Raw genomic sequence first — 18,537 nt, forward strand, 5'->3', positions numbered from 1 at the left:
GAGTGATCGTGATGATACTCTTAAGCTTTTTTTCGGGTCCGATTGGCATATCTGATTCTATTGAACCTCAGAAATGGACGTCTCTTCAAGGAGCTTGCTCCTCAACCGTAGGCTCGAGTTGGTCGGGTCAGGGTTTAGGGAATGCTATCTCTTGAGCTACGGTTGGCCTCAACCTGACCCAGGCTAGCCGGAGTCGCACCCCTAAATCTTTTCCATCATTGTAGATGTTATTTCACTCCTTCCATAAGTGCCACAATACTGAATGAGGAACTAGTTTCTAAAGAGCTTTTCTGTGTTCCAATCAGAGAGACCTCCATCCTAATTGAAGGAGATATACGAGATAGAATTTTGAAAGGAGAACGAGTAGTGAATCATAAGTAGGGGTGCAATTTGGGTTGGGTTGGGTTGAGCTTTTGGTAAATTGGAAATTGGAATGAACCCAAACCCGGCCCCATTTTATGGCAAAGGCTCAACCCAATCCACCCAAATTGACCCGTACTCCTAACTCCTAAGGTGATTTAAGGATCGATTCACCTTCTTGCAAAGGATACATCTTCTGGCAAGATATACCTGTATTTTCTTGAGGTAGTTGCATGTGTTTATCATTTTGCTTGCTACAGTTCAAATAAATCTGCCATTCTCGGTGGGGGCAAAAAGAAGCCTCATCTTGTTCCAAGGTTTGGATAGCGGGTTAGATCCCATCAAGCAATGAATAAAAGACTTGATCATGAAGTTACTTTGAGGGTAAGGGTTCAAATTCTTCTGTCATATTCTTGATAGGGAATGTATGCCTTACCAAGATGAATAATTTCATACAACTATGACCATAACATCAAGCCCAGAAATCCTTAAAAAGCCAACATTTGAGAGCACACAATTTGCCTTTCAAGGTACATTCGTATTCATCCCTCTTACAATACCATACACTTTCATTAGTCAGGCCTTAATTGCCAACTTCTTCCCGACACAAAATATTGAAGTCTCCCTTTTGAGAGCAACTTTGGAAATACCCCATACGTTTTAATGGATATAGTTGAGCATATAGAGGAATACTAAACTGAAGGGCCGCCATGCAAAAATTCAATCGCAAGAGCACTCCGTTGGACCCCACATCACCCAACTGTAATTATAATGGCACTGAAAATTTCAATGTAAAAGGAAAGATAAAAGCGGTTGGGTGAAGTGTGCCCAATCGGATGCCCTTGCGCACTGGACGATGAAATGGATTTTGGAATTTATTAACATTCTCCAAAAAGAGTACTGTCAATAATCCCGTTGGCACTGAAACCATTACAAGAACACAAGATTTCTTCATTTATTACTTGACACTATAGTAATTTTAGTTACTTTGATTGGGTGAGGTGGGTCCAACGGGTTATGACCGTGTCAACCGAGTACTTGACCGCATTGTGCTGAGTCAACTAGGCTTTGCTTTGGCCATGCTTTGACCTGCATACGCATTTTGAAAGTGTTTTCTCCAGCAAAAATGTCAAGCCTTGCACGAGCCGTCACCCAGACGAAAGGCAGAACTATGCTACACTCCACTCCACTCCACTCCACTCACCCAACTACTGAGACTTAGTAGGCTCAAGGCACAAGACTATGCCACTGAACCAAATGTAAGAGAATGACTACATGCTGTGCACAAGCAGGTAAAGCATAAGCACCACCTTGCTGCAAAAAAGAAGAATTCAGCTTCTACCATAAGTAGGCATATAGCTGCCTTGCTGCCTCTGAACCTTGTACCCTGATGATGGATAATATCTCTGTGACAGAATTCTACTGAAGCTGATCAACTCCCCCAAGTAGTAAACCATATAAATCTCATTTTCATGAAGGAAAGTGATAATGAACGGCATGGATCCCACTGTCATGTGTATGGTGATTGTTCCATTCATATGGTTGGGCACCTCAAATCTGTCTTATTAAACCTTCATCCACCCTCAATCGGAGGATTCTAGATTGGGTTTGCTTTGGTTGGTTTAAGAATGGTCTTTACTTTCATTAAGATGGTTCCCAACCTATTGACTGCGAAGTGAACAATCTTTGGGTGAAATCATCTTATAGAGAGATTCTTATAACTCTTCAAGATTTGGAGAGTGTAAAACATTCAAAAATCAATTATTCTACCTAAAAACAGAAAACAGGTGATGGATGTTTATCCAGCCAAACAATTTCATTGCATTATTAGATTTGCAACTTAGTTTCTTTTGGGTTTCTGAACAGGGTGATTAGATGTGGCTAGAAAATTGGAAAACAAAAAATACTCAAAATCAGATCAACCTTTCCTTGATGATACACTACTTTCCTGATTTCTAGCGACTCCAACTGATTTATCATGAAAACAAATTCATGGTAGCCAAACCTGCCCTTAGTGTAAGGAGACATCTTTCAACCTGATGTTGACGGATTTGAAGGGCTTGTGACCAAAATACTGATAAATAAATAAAAAAGTGCCCCCACCACACACACAACCCCCAAAAAAAAACCAATCAATGTAACTCGAAAGCAGAAAAGGCTACAAGTTCAAATACCGATCACTAAAATTACACATTCACCGAATGCCAGATATAAAAACATCAGAAATGAAGAAATAAAAAATGAGCCTCAATTGAAAACCATGAACCAGCAACAGATCTTGGGCATTGTTAGATCTCAATAGTGCATCAAGGGATGATGATGGTAAGCATCCTATGAGAAAAACTGGAATTACATGGAAAGTTGGGTAGATGACAAGAAATATTTTTGTTCTATTTCAAATTCAGCTAAATTATAGGATTTCAAAAACAGACTAAGTCATCCCATACAAAAGGGAATCCCCTATCTACTGTAGTTATTCATTCAATCAGGTTCACTTACATCCACTGAACTCTACTGGGACCGCGGAACAAAATAGAGCTTACCGACGACATGTAGAAAGGCTACAAAGCCTATAAAGCCAATGCTCATGATAAGGACAGTGTTGGGAGCTATCATGAGACCCGTCTTGTCATCCGTATAGAACTGGAGCATGGTGTCCACGCCCCCTCCTGCCACAGCACCGGCACCGCCGGTCCTCCTTCTACGCATGCTTGCAACTGCAGCTGCACTGCCCCTTTGAGGTGCTCCAGCGTTCGCAACCATTTTTTCTTAGGTCTGTAAGAGATTACAGTACAGAGATTACAGCGGATTATGGTTTCATGAAGATTAGTATGTAATACCAACAGTTGAGATATTAACCAAACTACATGAAGCTCTGTGAAAGTAGAGAATTTTGTGCAATTTCATGCAACGTTTGGATTACGTAATTTGAGTCAGGAGAGTTGCAGGTCACATGTTGAAGAATAAACGCCTGATACATCTTGGGATCATTTACAATGTACCTGATGATGGCATTTCTTAGGCAACACAGCATAAAGAGAAGAAAAATAAATAAATAATAATAATAATAATACCTCGACACTTTTTTTTTATTTATAATGTTAATAATGGTAGCTCAATTTTAATATCTTAACACTTCTTAGAAATCAGAGAAAAAACATACACAAATCATGAACATGAAAAACAGCTTCTTGGACATGACATTTTGCCCATAAATCACCAAACAGAAAAATCTAAGAAAATAGGTAAAGAGTGTGCACAGAACAGGCCCGAAGATCACATCATAACTCCTCCACTTCTCAGAAATTCATTGTAACCAGTTCCATTCAATTAACTGCTGAAAATTGTTACAACAACAAGTAGATTTCATTCAGAAAAATGCCTTTTATCAAATGAACTAAGCAAGAAGCTTCAGATTTCACTTTATGAATCTGATTTTGAGAAATCGAGAGACCCTTCAAGCAACCTCCTTACCGGCTCTTAAAATCAAATAAGCATTACTGGAATGCCAGACTCAAAGGGCTTTCATTTGGCACCTTCTTACCTTGATCAAATGTGGCTGGCACGACTTAAAGATGCAATGGTGTCCAGGCATAAAGCAAGGAAGTCTCACCAAAAACAGATTTGCTTGCCAAACTTAAAAGGAAAACAAATAGATTATGGTGTAAAACAAACTCAACTAATGTATTCGAACTTAACAAACTCAACTAATGTACATAAATTCGATATGAAAATTAACATGGATGCTTGATCGTTGAAAAATATAGTATTACAGATATAATGACACTGACCAGACTAATGGAGCTCTAGGAGGATACATAGAGCGCACAGGTGATAACCCACAAAAGCATGCCATAAAAGGAACAAAATAAAATAGAAAATATGGCATTATATCAGTTGCACTCTGTGCAACAATTATAATTGTAGCTTAGTAGGCGATTATGTGATATGATTTGGCTACCACCACTATTCTGTGTGGAAATTTTGATCTAGCGATAGCCTTTTTTTTTTTTTTTGAAAGGTAACATTTATTGAGTGTAACGAACCCAAGTACAGAAAGCAGGGACAAGATGTCTCACAATAAGATTACATATACAACCTCAGCCAAAGCTCAATTGCAGACACTGCCTGCATAGATAACAGTCATTTAATTCATCATACAAATGCACACTAATCTTGTAACCACCGAAGCATAAGACCTCAATGACTGCAGCACTTGAGCCGTACGAGAAAAAACCAGTCCGTGAAAGTACATCATCACCGCCGGAAAAAACTAGTATAACATCACCCAGTGTGGCGGTGTGCAACAATCTCCTTGCCTGCACCACACATCCCAATCATGCCCCCAACAGAGACCTGCTTACTTTGCAATATTGGCAGAGACGATTATTATTATTATTATTTGAACGGCGTAAATTTTATTAATGAAGCAAGGGGGGACAACCCGCAACCGATAAGGTCAGGTACAGAGAAAAGGGAACAAGCATACAGTCCAAATCAGCCAATGCGAGATCCTGAATACTCCTGAGCCACATAACTCTCAAGGAGGGAGATAGCCGAACAACTCAAAACTCTTCTTAGAAACTCCTGCTCTGGCAAGCCTATCGGCTTCCCTATTAGTTGATCTCCTGACATGCTGGAAGGATATAGAAGATCCTTCCACCCTGTCCTGAATCTCATCCTAGTAAGAGGAATCTCCAAGAGGAGGCTTGGGACCCATTTAGCCACCTAATAACATTAAGGGCATCACCCTCAACCACTACTCGGCCCATACCTCTCCAGCAATCTAATGCCCTGCAAGACTACTGTAACCTCCGCCTCATTGAAATCTGAGATCCAAATAGGCCTCAAAAACACCCATTTCATTGATTCAGTCTCGTCTCTAAGGACACCACCAACTTCAACTGGCCCCGGGTTCCCCATGATAAACCTGTCAAAATTAAGCTTCAAATGACCCCGATTTGGCGGAACCCACCTCTGGGAAATTGTGGCTTCCTGTTCGATGCTGGCGCATATCCCCCTCTAACCAGTGTTTAAAAATGTGGATGTGGCACAGAATGTGGCCGAAGAAAATCCTAGTCTACTCGGCACGACACGGTAATTCGGGGGTTTTTATTGACTTTGTAGGGCAAAACGTGGAACAGGGATGCGGCTACACGGCCAAGGTAGGGAGTCGACTCAGGTGAGCACAGACGCCGAGGAATTTTAAAACTATGCTTCGAACCATTCCATAGATTATATGCAGATGCAATCTAAAGCTGGAAAGGATCCTCACCCATGAAATAGTTAAAGCTATCACACTTTCAATGATAATTGGCAGAGATGATTATCATTCCTTCTTTTGCTAATTTATCAGTGTCCTCATTCGTTGATCATTGCATATGCCGAAACTTCGGAGCAATCATCGCCACTTGATCTCGAGTTTCCGTGATAATGTCCGCTAGAGGCCATGGTCCCGCCGCTTGACCGCATGCCCACGATATAACATGTGACTATTCACCTTCGATGATAAGAGGCTTGGATCCGTTAACTACAAATGATCTCAATCCCAATAATAGCTCCCTTGTTCCACTTCATTTGAATCACAAACACAGGCCGACCCAGAGTAAGGTAATATTACTCGCTTAGGAGCAATAGAATTTGACCAACCTAGGTCAGCCTGTGTCCCGGAGCAATAAAATTTGATCGCTCACAAACACAGGCCAACTATTCTAATTAGTTGCCAAACTTCGAAGCAATTTAGCGAATCGCCTTCCACTATCACTTGATACTTAATGCTCGACCCAATTAATATGATGCCCTGAAGAACCGCTCTTCTCCACTTCGTTTGAATCTGCTATCCCAATAGGACCTGAGAAAGAACATTTTGTAGCTCCAGCCTCATCTCTTAAAAGGCCACCTACTCTAGTCGTCCCAAGATTTCCCAAGCTCGAACGATCAAAGTTTTAGCTTTATGCTCCGTTTGGATGCCAGAATTTTTTTGGTTCTTGGGACTTTTGTGGAATTTCTGCAGGAAACCCACGTTTGGTTGCTAGTTATATAGTGGGCAAAAAAGAATCCCACAAACCAAAATAACCCCGCACGAAACCCAAAGCTGGAAAAAAAAATCCCAGGAACCAAAATAATCCCGCACGAAATCCGAGGAACCAAAATAACCAAAAGAAGAACTTTTTTCTTCCCAACAGTTCAAGCAACCAAACAAAGCATGGGATTTTTATTTTACCGGGATTTTTTTTTCCCACCATAGTCCGGTCAACCAAACATGGGATTTTTATTTTACTGGGATACTTCCAGGGAGTTTTTTTTCCCACCAATCTCCCAGGAAGTTTTTTGTTGAACAAAAGTCCCAAGAACCAAAATAATTCTGGCATCCAAACGGAGCTAGAGAATCTTGAGGAGGGTCCCTAAGTTTGTGGCCTACTCTCTCTTTGCTCTCCATCTGTGCAGACAACTTTCCAACCATGCCAAAGATCATAGGCCAAAATAAAGCTGATGCAGGGAAGAGCCATCACACAGGAAATGATTAAAGCAATCACCATTGTGAAGATAAATTAAGGACTTTTAACCAATCCCTTAAAGATCCGAGCATTTCTCTTTCCACAAAACCCAGATAGTGGTTAGCAATATCACATTCCAGATAATTTTCCCTTTACTACTCTATGGAGCAAATCAATTATTCAGGGGATCGGACAGCCTAGCTAAGAATACCCATGACATCAGTGTTTAAAAACGCGGATTTGACGCGGAATGCGGCCAAGAAAAGTCCTTGTTGACTCGGCGCGGACGTGGCCAAGAACGAGGTTGACGAGGTCGACGCGGTGATGCAGATATTAGGATTTATTTCCGCATTATTTAGTTTCTAATATTTTTATTTCCATATTATTAGTTTCTAGGATTTTATTTTCCATGTTATTTTTAGGAATTATTATTCTAGTAGGTTTCTATATTTTAGGTTGTTGATTTGCCTATATATAGGCCACTTTACAGCTTTATTGTTAACTTTGATTGATATTGAATAAAGATTATTCTCCCTCTAATTCTGGTTTTCTTCTTCCCTTTTCTGATTTCTTCTCTTCTCTCCCTAAATTCGTCTATTCTTCTCTTCTTCTTCTTCTACTTCTCCCTAAATTCGTCTCTTCTTCAGGTTATTTTCATTTCTTCTTCCCCTGTTCTTCAAATTCTATCCCCTTTCGTCTATTTCTCTCCCCTTTCCTTAATTTTTCTTCACGGTGCTGCATCAATTTGGTATCAAAGCTGGCTCAATGGAATCAGCAATAATATCATCAGCGAAAATCGTATATGGCAAAGTGATATTAGGCGGGCAATCCTCCCGATCAATCTGCGTAACAAGCGCCTCTGTGTCAGCACAAATCTCGACAATCTGCTCAACCGGCTCAAAAATAGTGCAATCCTCAACAATATGCTCTCGAACAGCCATCTCAAGTAAGGCCTCAACAGTTAGGTCACTCGGCGCAGACTCAGGCAATGGATCAGCCTCACGTGGATCTGCCACAATATCTGCCTCAGAAGAGTGAAGCTCACTCTCTAGATGATCGGCAATCTGTGCAGCAGAAATCTCAGAAGCATCATGGGCAACGAGGTCGATATCAACAATCAATTGAGTTTCTACCTCTGGATCATCCATCTCAGAGTCTGAATATAATGGAATCAAAGGCTCAACATCAAGGATCTCATCAATACAAGCATCGGGCTCCGTAAGAATATTAGCAACGTTAGGCGGGAAGGATGAAGTAATGAAGTGGCTCTGCAAATACGACTCGCGCATGCGACACTCGAAATATCGGTTTTCGGCTGCAATTTCAGCGTCTTGTGCACGACGTGCTGCAGCTTGTCATTCACGGCGAGTTGCTTCTTCTCGTCGAGCAGCTTCTTCACGCATCAATCTTTGGTCATGCGCTGCTCGCTCACGTTTCAATCTCTGTTGATTTTGATAATGGTATGTAAACTCATAACGAACATCCTTCCATCGACGAAATGGAGGCTTACAAAACTCACGACGCTCGTTAATGAAGAAATTCCATCTCGACTTGGCTTCGCGGCACACTGTATTCGTGACTTTGCGAATTGTTATTTGATGATCATAATCACAATACCTATGGTATGCATTAAGTGCATGGATCCAATCTAGACACGCATTCTCAACATCTCCATAGGGATAGGTGCAGTCATCATAACCATAGAAATATGGAACCTGTGGTGCAGAAGAATATCGAGGATCATATTTATCAAAATATGGAGCAGCTAGAGGAGCCATAGGGATCGGTGTCAAAAACTAAAATCAACCATTTGACTTGTTTGTTATGTTGAAATGGACACAACGCCTGTTTCGGATCTCAAATCGGATGACGGAAAGGTGTTGATCGGATGATGGCTCGTAATCGACGGCTGAGATTGCTGCTGAAACTGTGCTGAAAGTCACTGTCTGCTGCTGAAACTGATATGTGTGTGCTCTACTAATCAAGTACTTCAACTTTCGTGTTGAAGTCGCGGGCCAAATTCGAGTGGAAATAGTCCGAAAATAAGAGAGAAAAACTAGATGGAGAGAGGAGAGAGAAATTGTAGAGAGAGAAGGAAGAGAGAAAAGGAAAAACAGAAAATTAAATTTCTTTTTTTTTTTTTTGTGGGGGGGGGGGTGCCTAAAGAAAAAGAGGGGGTATCAAAGGTGTTAATGGGAAAAGGGTGGGGAAGGGAAGAAGTGGGGGTAATAGAGCTTGTTCTTGTAAACTTAGACTCTCTCCACGTGACTGATTCATGTGAATACCTGAAGAAAAGTAGAAAAGGGGTGTCCAAGGGAAAAAGGGGGTGTGTTGGATAAAAGTTTCACATAACTTACCGTGCAAGCAACCCTCTTTTTTTTCTTACTGCCGTTGCTTTATTTGAAAACGGTAACTTTGACCAAAAGCTATTTCTTTTCTCTGCAACTCCTACAACTCTACAAGTAAGCTGCCCTCCTTATCTTCTATAGCTTTCAATAGCATAAAGAACTGAAATCCGATTAAATCTCCACGGAAATTCCGCAACTGAGATTTAGAAGGTGGACTGCCTTGGAGAATCACGATGCTTTCCTCTTCTTGTCAACAGTTGGCAATAGAAACCTTCTGAAACTTTCTATTCTTTTTCACATAGAGGTTGCCTATCTTGGATATCCAATATCCGCAAAATCTGCGTGTGGAGTGCACGCGATGGTGCTGTTTTGTTGGATGTTGCGAGCTGGTTTTGGGTTGGCTCAAGGAGTGGGTTTTGTACGATTGAATGGAGGTTTTGTGATGTATTTAATGGCTGGTTTGAGAGGGGTTTAAGTAAACACAGATGAGAAAAGGTGACTTTCGGCTAATGTGAAAGGGGTTCCTGGTAGCTAAAAACAAGGGGCTGTTTGGAAGCTAAATTGTAGAATGGAAAGGTGGTGCAAGGGCTGTTGGACAGATGTCTTCGGGCTGAAGTAAAAGGGTAAAAACTGGGCTAGGAGGGACTGATTGGTGGTGGATTTTAGGGCTGTAGCTAAAGAATGGAAGAGAGGGTTTGGGCTGAAAACAGGGACTGATTTGAATGGAACTGGATTAAGAAATTTCTAGGTTGGAGAAGTGTTGAAGCAAGGGCTGCCTTGGATCTTTAGCTTTGATACCAAATTGATGCAACACCGTGAAGAAAAGTTGAGGAAAGGGGATAGAATTTGAAGAATAGGGGAAGAAGAGACGAAAATAACCTGAAGAAGAGACAAATTTAGGGAGAAGTAGAAGAAGAAGAGAAGAATAGACGAATTTATGGAGAGAAGAGAAGAAATCAGAAAAGGGAAGAAGAAAACCAGAATTAGAGGGAGAAGAATCTTTATTCAATATCAATCAAAGTTAACAATAAAACTGTAAAGAGGCCTATATATAGGCAAATAACAACCTAAAAGATAGAAACCTACTAAAATAAGAATTCCTAAAAATAACATGGAAAATAAAATCCTAGAAACTAATAATATGGAAATAAAAATATTAGAAACTAAATAATGCGGAAATAAATCCTAATATCTGTTGCGATCCAGGAGGAGTACGTTGCGATCTTCTCAACAAGTTTACTTCTCCAGCGCAGATTCTGTTCGCATGAGTCTACATGGGCACTTTCTTCCCTCTTCTTCTGCCGACCTTGCAGATGCTTCTCCCGATTGTCTCGAGCGTTAGACATGATGATTGCTTCCGCCGGATTACGCGTTCTATTACTTCAGTGGATTGTTTACATCTTTGACCCAGGTGGACTAGAACTCGAGGGCGAGTTTTTTTTCAACCGGAGGAGAATGATGCAGATATTATGATTTATTTCCGCATTATTTAGTTTCTAATATTTTTATTTCCATATTATTAGTTTCTAGGATTTTATTTTCCATGTTATTTTTAGGAATTCTTATTTTAGTAGGTTTCTCTAATTTAGGTTGTTGATTTGCCTATATATAGGCCTCTTTACAGCTTTATTGTTAACTTTGATTGATATTGAATAAAGATTCTTCTTCCTCTAATTCTGGTTTTCTTCTTCCCTTTTCTGATTTCTTCTCTTCTCTCCCTAAATTCGTCTATTCTTCTCTTCTTCTTCTACTTCTCCCTAAATTCTTCTCTTGTTCAGGTTATTTTCGTCTCTTCTTCCCCTATTCTTCAAATTCTATCCCCTTTTCTCAATTTTTCTTCACGGTGCTGCATCACGTGGTCATAACTTGAGAGAGTCGAAGGCATTTATTGACTCTGTAGGGCAAAACGTGAAATGCGGATGTGGTGCAACGCGGAACGCGGACAAGGCAAAAAGGAGTCGACTCGGGGGAGTTCCTTGTCGAGTCAAGGAGTTTTTAAACACTGCATGACATACCAAGCTTGCTAAAACTTCTGCTCCACACATACCAAGGTATTTTACAGTGCAAGAGCATGTGATCTACTGTCTCTCCCGCTTCCACGCATAATGCACAGTGGCTGAGAATCAACATATTGCGGTTTTGCTAGTGGTCCATTGATTTTGTCTAAGACTGTCGTATAGCCAAAAGCACATACCCTGGGCAGAGCTGGTATATTTCAGACTTTGGCTGCCTGCGACAGTTCAGGATTAGATGCAATCAGTTGATAGATTATTTGACACTGAATGCACCAGATCCAAACTCTTTTTGTCTTTACCAGACCTTTTAATATACTGCGACTCCAGGACTTATAGAAGACTTGTTATCCACTCCAACTACCTGTCAAAAAACTCCTCCTAAAATTGATCTTCCAAGAAACACTTTCCTCCTCTCACTTGAAACATTCCTCAACCCATGCCTCCTTATCCACCACCACTGCAAATAGATCGGGAAAGACTTCTTTCAACAGAGACTCTCCACACTACTTATGAAACCAAAACTTTATTCTCTCCCCCGAATAAACTTTGAATTTCATCCCTTTCACGCCCCTAGGTCTAAATATGTCGTCCGAGATCCATTTTCCTGGTAATTCCCCATACTTGTCTTCCATAACCCTCACCCATAAAAGAAGATTCTCCTCCAAACCTCCAGAGCCACTTCACTAGGAGTACTTTATTTACTTCTTTGACTCTTTTGAGACCCCATCCTCCGTCCTTTATTGGCCTGTAAACTTTGAATCTAATCCCCTCATTAAATAAACCGAAACTATTTGGTGGTATTTTTAAACTGTTGGAAATCCTATTTCAACTTATGCATTACATGGAACGCAAGTAACCCATCTAACCTCGGACGCATGTCCAATCAAGTCAGAAAACCAACAAGTAACTCAAGGCTTAACAGTCCACATTTCACCATGCTAAGATTTGGAAATTTCATAATCACACAAGTTCTGAAATTTCAATCAAAGAATTAAACAAATGGGCAATATCTAAGGATAAACTAGTATCCCAGGAAGCAATGGCTTTTCTGGGTTAAATTGCCATGGGTATATAGGTTTTTCATATGCAAAAATCTTGCATGGAACCATGTCAAAAGATAAACATGTGAGATCTGAAATCTTTCACAAAAAGAACTTACCCGTCATTGGTTTTTTTCAAACATGATCATGTAAATCACATGTCTTGTATTGGTTCTAGGGGCTAACCACCTTACACTACTAATGCTTCATCAGATAAGGATAGGCCTATATAAATAAAGAATTAGATCGTGAAGAACTAGCATATACATGGTAAGAGTAAATAGAAGACAATATGCTACTATTGCATGGATTTGAATCATGAACATTTCTATCATATGATTCATATCATTGCAATCAAGGCACTTTGTGAGTACCTAATAAGGGCATACAAAAGGACATTTAAGAATGTCTATTGAACTTGGAAAAACTAAAGTAGTCCAGAATTCTGAATTGTTGTCTCTAAGAGTTCAGTGACAGACAACTGTTGTAAATGGTCCAAGCCAGTCCAAGGACCAATATGCTGACGTTGCCGCATACAAGACAATTCAATATGCTGAAAACCAAGCTTACTTTCATATGAAAGAAAAAGCAATTCACATACAAATGAGTAACCTAAAAGTGAAATCAACATACTGAGAATTTACAAGTTCTGATTTTAAAAAAAGAAATCTCAAACATGATTTATATGCCTGAAATAAACATCACATATCATCATATTGTCAAACCTATGAGGAACGTATTATACGTGAAAAATCAAAACTGGTCAAAACTGCTTCCTACTGAGAATTTACAAATTCTAATTTTAAAAAAGAAATCTCAAATGTCAAATTAACATCACGTATCAACATATGTGCAAAAATGAGGAATGCATTATACACGATACACTTCGCTGTTTTAAACATAAATCCGCAAAATACAAACATGAAATTTTTTAGCAGTTCAGACTTGGGAACTCATCAGTCTTATTTCAAAAAATCGTGCACATAATGATGCACAATAGCCAGAATTAAATCACAATGTCTTGCAGAAATCATAGTGAAAACCTAAGAAATCAACAACAAATATATCTGAGAAAAAACAATTAATTCATCACATTAAAGTCACGTAAATTCAGAACTAGGATTCAGAGCTTTCAACAAAAATCTGGAAAGTCCATGCGATCAAATATCCATTGATTTGGCCAGGCTTTCTGGGCACTAAATAATGCAAATCATGTATGATCTCCAGACAGGAAAAGATGTTACGTGCCTAGATGGGTCCCGCTTGGGGTTGAATAAATTAGATTATATTTTGTTATTTGTGAGATTTGTTTTCTTAGTTGTTCGATATGGGTAGGATTCTTAGATATAAGGGTTAGGGTTTCTAGATTATCCAGTATTGGAGTTTTAGAGGAAATGGCAAAGTGGATTTTCTATAAATAACATGTAAGTAGTCTTTTTCAAATCAATGAAGAAATCTACCCCAGAAATTGTGTTTCTACACACAAACAAGGACTGACCCATCCCTCGAATTGGATCAAGAGATTGATCTTCCCTCTAAGAAGATCAATCATGTTACGAACCGATTCGGGTTCGTAACAAAAGACCCAGAAAAGAAAAAGTAAAAATCCATGAAAAATACAATCCATATCATCTGTTGCACAAACAAGCTTCATAAAACATGGAAATATGAGTCATCTTCATGCAAGTAGAAGCTCAGATATAAATTACAATCTTAGATTGGACCATGGTTGATACATGTAAAAAAAAAAACAGTACAAAATTAAAAATAATGATCAGTCTCTTGGGCAGAGGGTTACAGAGATTAGTAGAGGAAGGCACAATCGAAAACCCAGATCAGATTATAAACAGAAAAGAAATCTGTAAGAACAGAACCCTAATACTGAAGAAACAAAGATCGTTTTTCAATGCTTAAACACAAATAACAGAACCCTAAGAAACAAAGGAAAAAGAAATTTATGGGTGCAAAAGAATGCATAAGAACGAAAGGAAATCTAACCGATCAAATCAGGACTCGCTTCGTCTTCCTTAGATTGAACGCCTTACTCGACAATTGATGCTCGCGCGAGGACTACAAATGTAAGGGTTTGGGAAATTCCCTTGTTTAGCAGGACTCGTTGCCGAGTAAATCCATAACTGATAAGACTTGCCATAATAGGAACTCGAATTAGGGTTTTGGAATGGCAGGTGATATTCCCACTACTTCGTTTTGATAATGAGGCGAAATGGCCTTGTCTTTTATCATTTTAACCAGCTATCAAAAAAGCTATTACAATTCCCAAAAAGCTCTCAGGGTGAATCTGGGGTCGGGCTCAACCCGAACCCAAGGGTTCAATTTTGGCTCGGGTTGGGTTGGCATTTTCTTCAGTTGAGTTAGGGTTAGGGGTGCAACTCGGGTCGGGTTGGGTTGAGGCCAACCCGACCCAACCCGAGGAACCCGTTTTTCCAACCCGACCCAACCCAACCTGATTTCACCATTTGTTTGATTTCTCCATTTTATATTTGTATTTCCATCTCATCCTAATCATTAGATGTTCCAAACAAGAGGGTTAATTAGGACAACTTTCACAAAGTTTTTTATTTCTTTCTAGATTTGAGTTATATAATGACAAAACAAAAATAGAAGTAAAATTTTTATACATATTGGAATTGGGAATCGGGTTTCAAGTCGGGTCGGGTTACCCGACCCAACCCGATTTCCAATTCGGGTTGATTTTTCCCAACCCAACCCAACCCAACCCAAATTCAGGTTCAACCCGTCAGGTTCGGGTTGAACCCGACCCAAGTTGCACCCCTAGTTAGGGTTGGGAAAAGCCTACGCGATTTAGTTTTGAGTCCCTACCCGATTTAATTTTGGTTGGGTTAGGGTTGAGGCCTTAGCAACGCGATCGACCTCTGTCTAATTTTATCGTGACTTTATTTGGGTTATGATTTTTTCTTGTATTTTTTTGTTTGACCCAAGGTAAACCCGACTCAACCTAATTTAAGGATAGATGGGTTGGATTAGGGTTAATAGATTTAGAAGTGGTTGCATTGGGTTGACCATTCTGGGTTGGACTAGGGTTGAAAGAATGCTATCTTGGGTTGGACTAGGGTTGAAAGAATGCTATCTTGGGTTGGGCTAGGGTTGGCCTCAACCCGATGTCCCGATCTGAGTTGCACCGCTATGTCCACAGCCAATACATAATATAAGACAAGGTCGGTTCTCCACATTATCAAAATGTGGGAGTGCGAATATCAGTAATACGGGCTTTTATAAGTTGTGTGGCCGTTATTTTTCAAAAAGTATTTTAGGGCACATTCCATGGGATAATTAAAATCATCCAATTGATGAGCCACAATATAAATAGGTTGTGCTCCAAAAATCATTTAAATATCATGATCCTGACCCTTCGATCTATAGAGGGACTGCACATTGTGGAAACCTATATAGATCCGAGGGTTTGGATCATTCTATGGAAATGATTTTTGAAGCACAACCTATTTACATTATGGCCCAAAAAATGGATGGTTTGAATCATCCTAAGGAGTGGGCCGTACAGTACTTTATGAAAAATACTGGACTATAGGCCACACACCATATAAAAACTCAATCCATAGCTTAAGTTTTGCTAAAAACCATGTAGACAATATAGGTAAACCCGACAACTATCAAACTGTTTGGTGTGGGACCTTCAACACTACAACCAATGCTTACTTTAGAGGTAGGTTTCTGGTAGACTACCTGTTTACACCCCCATTGTTTCTCTTCAAATTACAAGCAGTTGAATCATTTATCTGTAACAATTTGGCAGCCAAACTCTAACAATCTCTTCACCAAAAATATCTTTTTGGTGCAACACAAACAAACCAGTTCTCCTAAAACGATCAACCACTCTTCTATCTGTCCATACAAGATTACAAGGCAATGTTTGTATAAATACTCATATCACTTGAGCCTCATCCATCAACCATTTTCCTTCCTGAATTCGTTTGAAGAACACAGACAGGGCTTAGAGATACTGAGGAATGGGAAAATTGGGGGACGAGCATGCCATGTTGGAGAAGCAGGGCACGTGCGAAATCGGAAAGGACAAGAATTTCGCATGTGCTCTTCATCTCCACCATGGATCCTCGTCCTACCTGGGAGAATTGATGCAGTCCATTGATGTCAATAACAGAACATAGAGGGAGGAATAAGTAAGTTTACAACTATCATCTTGCTATATTTTAATATGATTATTCTATATTTTACTATTTTATTATATTCTTTCTATGGTTATACATTGTTCTGTTATCTATAACTGTATTTTAATTTTCTAGCATTCCTGGCCCATGCTATGCATTGGTGTAAGATGGTGGGCTCACCCCATATATGCATGGGTTTTCCCTATTTTCAAGAAAAATTGCAAACCTAATAAAGCTTCGTTCTTTTCCGTGGAATACTATTTTCCATGAATCTTTTCCATGAATCTTTTACACTTTTCCATGGAATACTATGGCCCCGATTATTCCCATGGGTAGGGCCGCGAATTTTGAATTTACGTCAGAATTGCGTCGTACGAGAAAAGGACATAAATGCCCTTCTAGCCATTTTTTTATATCTTTTCTTCCTCATTTCTCACATCCGATTTACCGTTGCGTGGGGTCTCCTCAGTGAAAAATGGGGTCAACTCGGTCAAAATTGGTGTTGGCTCGGTAAAAAGTGGGGTCACCTCGATAAAGCATGGAGTCAGGTCCATATTGTGCATGTTCATTCCAAATGGACACGACCCACTTAGTCCCGGCAAGACCCCACTTTTTTCCAACACTACCCCACTTATCATTTTTTCCAGCGTCTTCCATCTTTCTTTCTTCCTACTCTTTTCCATTTTTTCAGCGTCAATTATTTTTTTCCTTCTACTTCTTTTCCATTTTTAAGCCATATTTTATGTACAGTTTAAATTCTCAAAAGACAGCCAGGGCGAGGGCGAGTTGCAGTGGCGGTGACACAGCGGGTTAGAGACTTAAAGTCATTGGTTAGAGAAAGAAAAGAGGCTGACTCAAGACTTGAGATAAATGACTGACAAAGTGCTGAAGATAAAAATAGCACAAAAAATAGATATGGCTTATTTTTACTATAATACTGTTGAAATGATACTTAATCTTATAAAAATTGAAGGGTATTTCCGTAAAATAATATAATAATATCGGATTTAGCACTGTCTCACGGGCTTTAATTAGTCGTGTGAAATCCAATTGGTAATTTTTCCGGATCCTATGACTGGGATCCAAAATTTGTCCATGGATTCTAGTAGTGTGTCTAGGTCCTGTCCATTAAACTTTGGATTCCGATAGTCCAACGGACTGTCTGGATCCATTGACACTACTGCTAACAGAAACTTGAATTCAATCATCAGAAATAAAAAGGGAGAAGGATAAAAAATTCGTGGGACGTCAAAACCTCACAAGAATTTTAAAAGTGATGATACTAAGGATGACATTGTCTATGAAACTAAGCTGTCATGACAGTTACGGTTAAGGGAAGAGTAAAGCCACATAAGCTCACTTTCATTACTCTAATGAGTAATAATTCTATCAAGGGTTGCTAGGGACCATTGGAGAATGGCATTTCACGGGGCTGTGGCATAAGAGTAAACCCACGTAGGCTCACTTTTCGACATATTTTGTCTTATTCATTTGATTCATATGAGATGGCTACAGTCTTATGCAACAGCCATTCCGTGAAATGCCTTCGTGACAGGTCCTAGCAAATCCCTTGAAGCCACCTTTGGATACCTACAAGTTTTAGATTTGGATTTCTCACATTTACAGTTGAGTGAATTTACAACCTTATGATTTTAATGGTGAAGTTGTTAGTTTTGGGGTCAGGAAATGCAAGATTTGTTTCTGGTAGCCTAAGTTGCAGTACGGTACTGGGACTACGGGTACGAGCTGCAAAATCTGACATGGGTATCGAGTGTCAGATTTGGCAAACCTCAAAAAGTACCATTCATGGATTCACCAAAATATTTTAATTAATTCTCCAATTTTAAGTTTGTTATATTATAATATAGTTATAACAAGTAAAAAAAAGGGCGGCCCAGTGCACGAGGTTCCCGCCATTGCAGGGTTTGGGAGGGCTAGATGTACGCAGCCTTACCCTTGCTCTGCGGAGAGGCTGTTTATGTGACTCGAACCCGTGGGTGGTCACAGTAATAAGTAATATTTATAAAATTTTAATAGAATGAGTAGATATAATGGTGTAATTCCATTTAAGAAACTTACTACTAGGATGGGTAAAACTCAAAACATGTTGG

General features: G+C 39.6%; 1 pseudogene across 3 annotated transcripts; it reads right to left on the bottom strand.

Moving 5' to 3' along the window:
- Positions 1-2,586: 2,586 nt before the first annotated feature.
- LOC143851141 (protein transport protein Sec61 subunit beta pseudogene) lies at positions 2,587-14,686 on the bottom strand (annotated as a pseudogene). Of its 3 annotated transcripts, XR_013236223.1 has the most exons (3): positions 14,259-14,441; positions 12,380-12,485; positions 2,587-3,135 (listed from the first exon to the last, which is right to left on the bottom strand). The product of XR_013236223.1 is annotated as a protein transport protein Sec61 subunit beta pseudogene, transcript variant X2 (transcript). The 3 variants fall into 3 exon arrangements; XR_013236222.1 differs by lacking the exon at positions 12,380-12,485 and having other exon boundaries at positions 14,259-14,414; XR_013236229.1 differs by lacking the exons at positions 2,587-3,135; positions 12,380-12,485 and adding an exon at positions 3,161-3,362 and having other exon boundaries at positions 14,259-14,686.
- Positions 14,687-18,537: the final 3,851 nt, after the last annotated feature.

Source organism: Tasmannia lanceolata, unplaced genomic scaffold (genome assembly GCF_043159265.1).
Source record: "Tasmannia lanceolata isolate RefF3 unplaced genomic scaffold, GAP_Taslan_0.1 ptg000003l, whole genome shotgun sequence".
Classification (NCBI taxonomy): domain Eukaryota; kingdom Viridiplantae; phylum Streptophyta; class Magnoliopsida; order Canellales; family Winteraceae; genus Tasmannia; species Tasmannia lanceolata.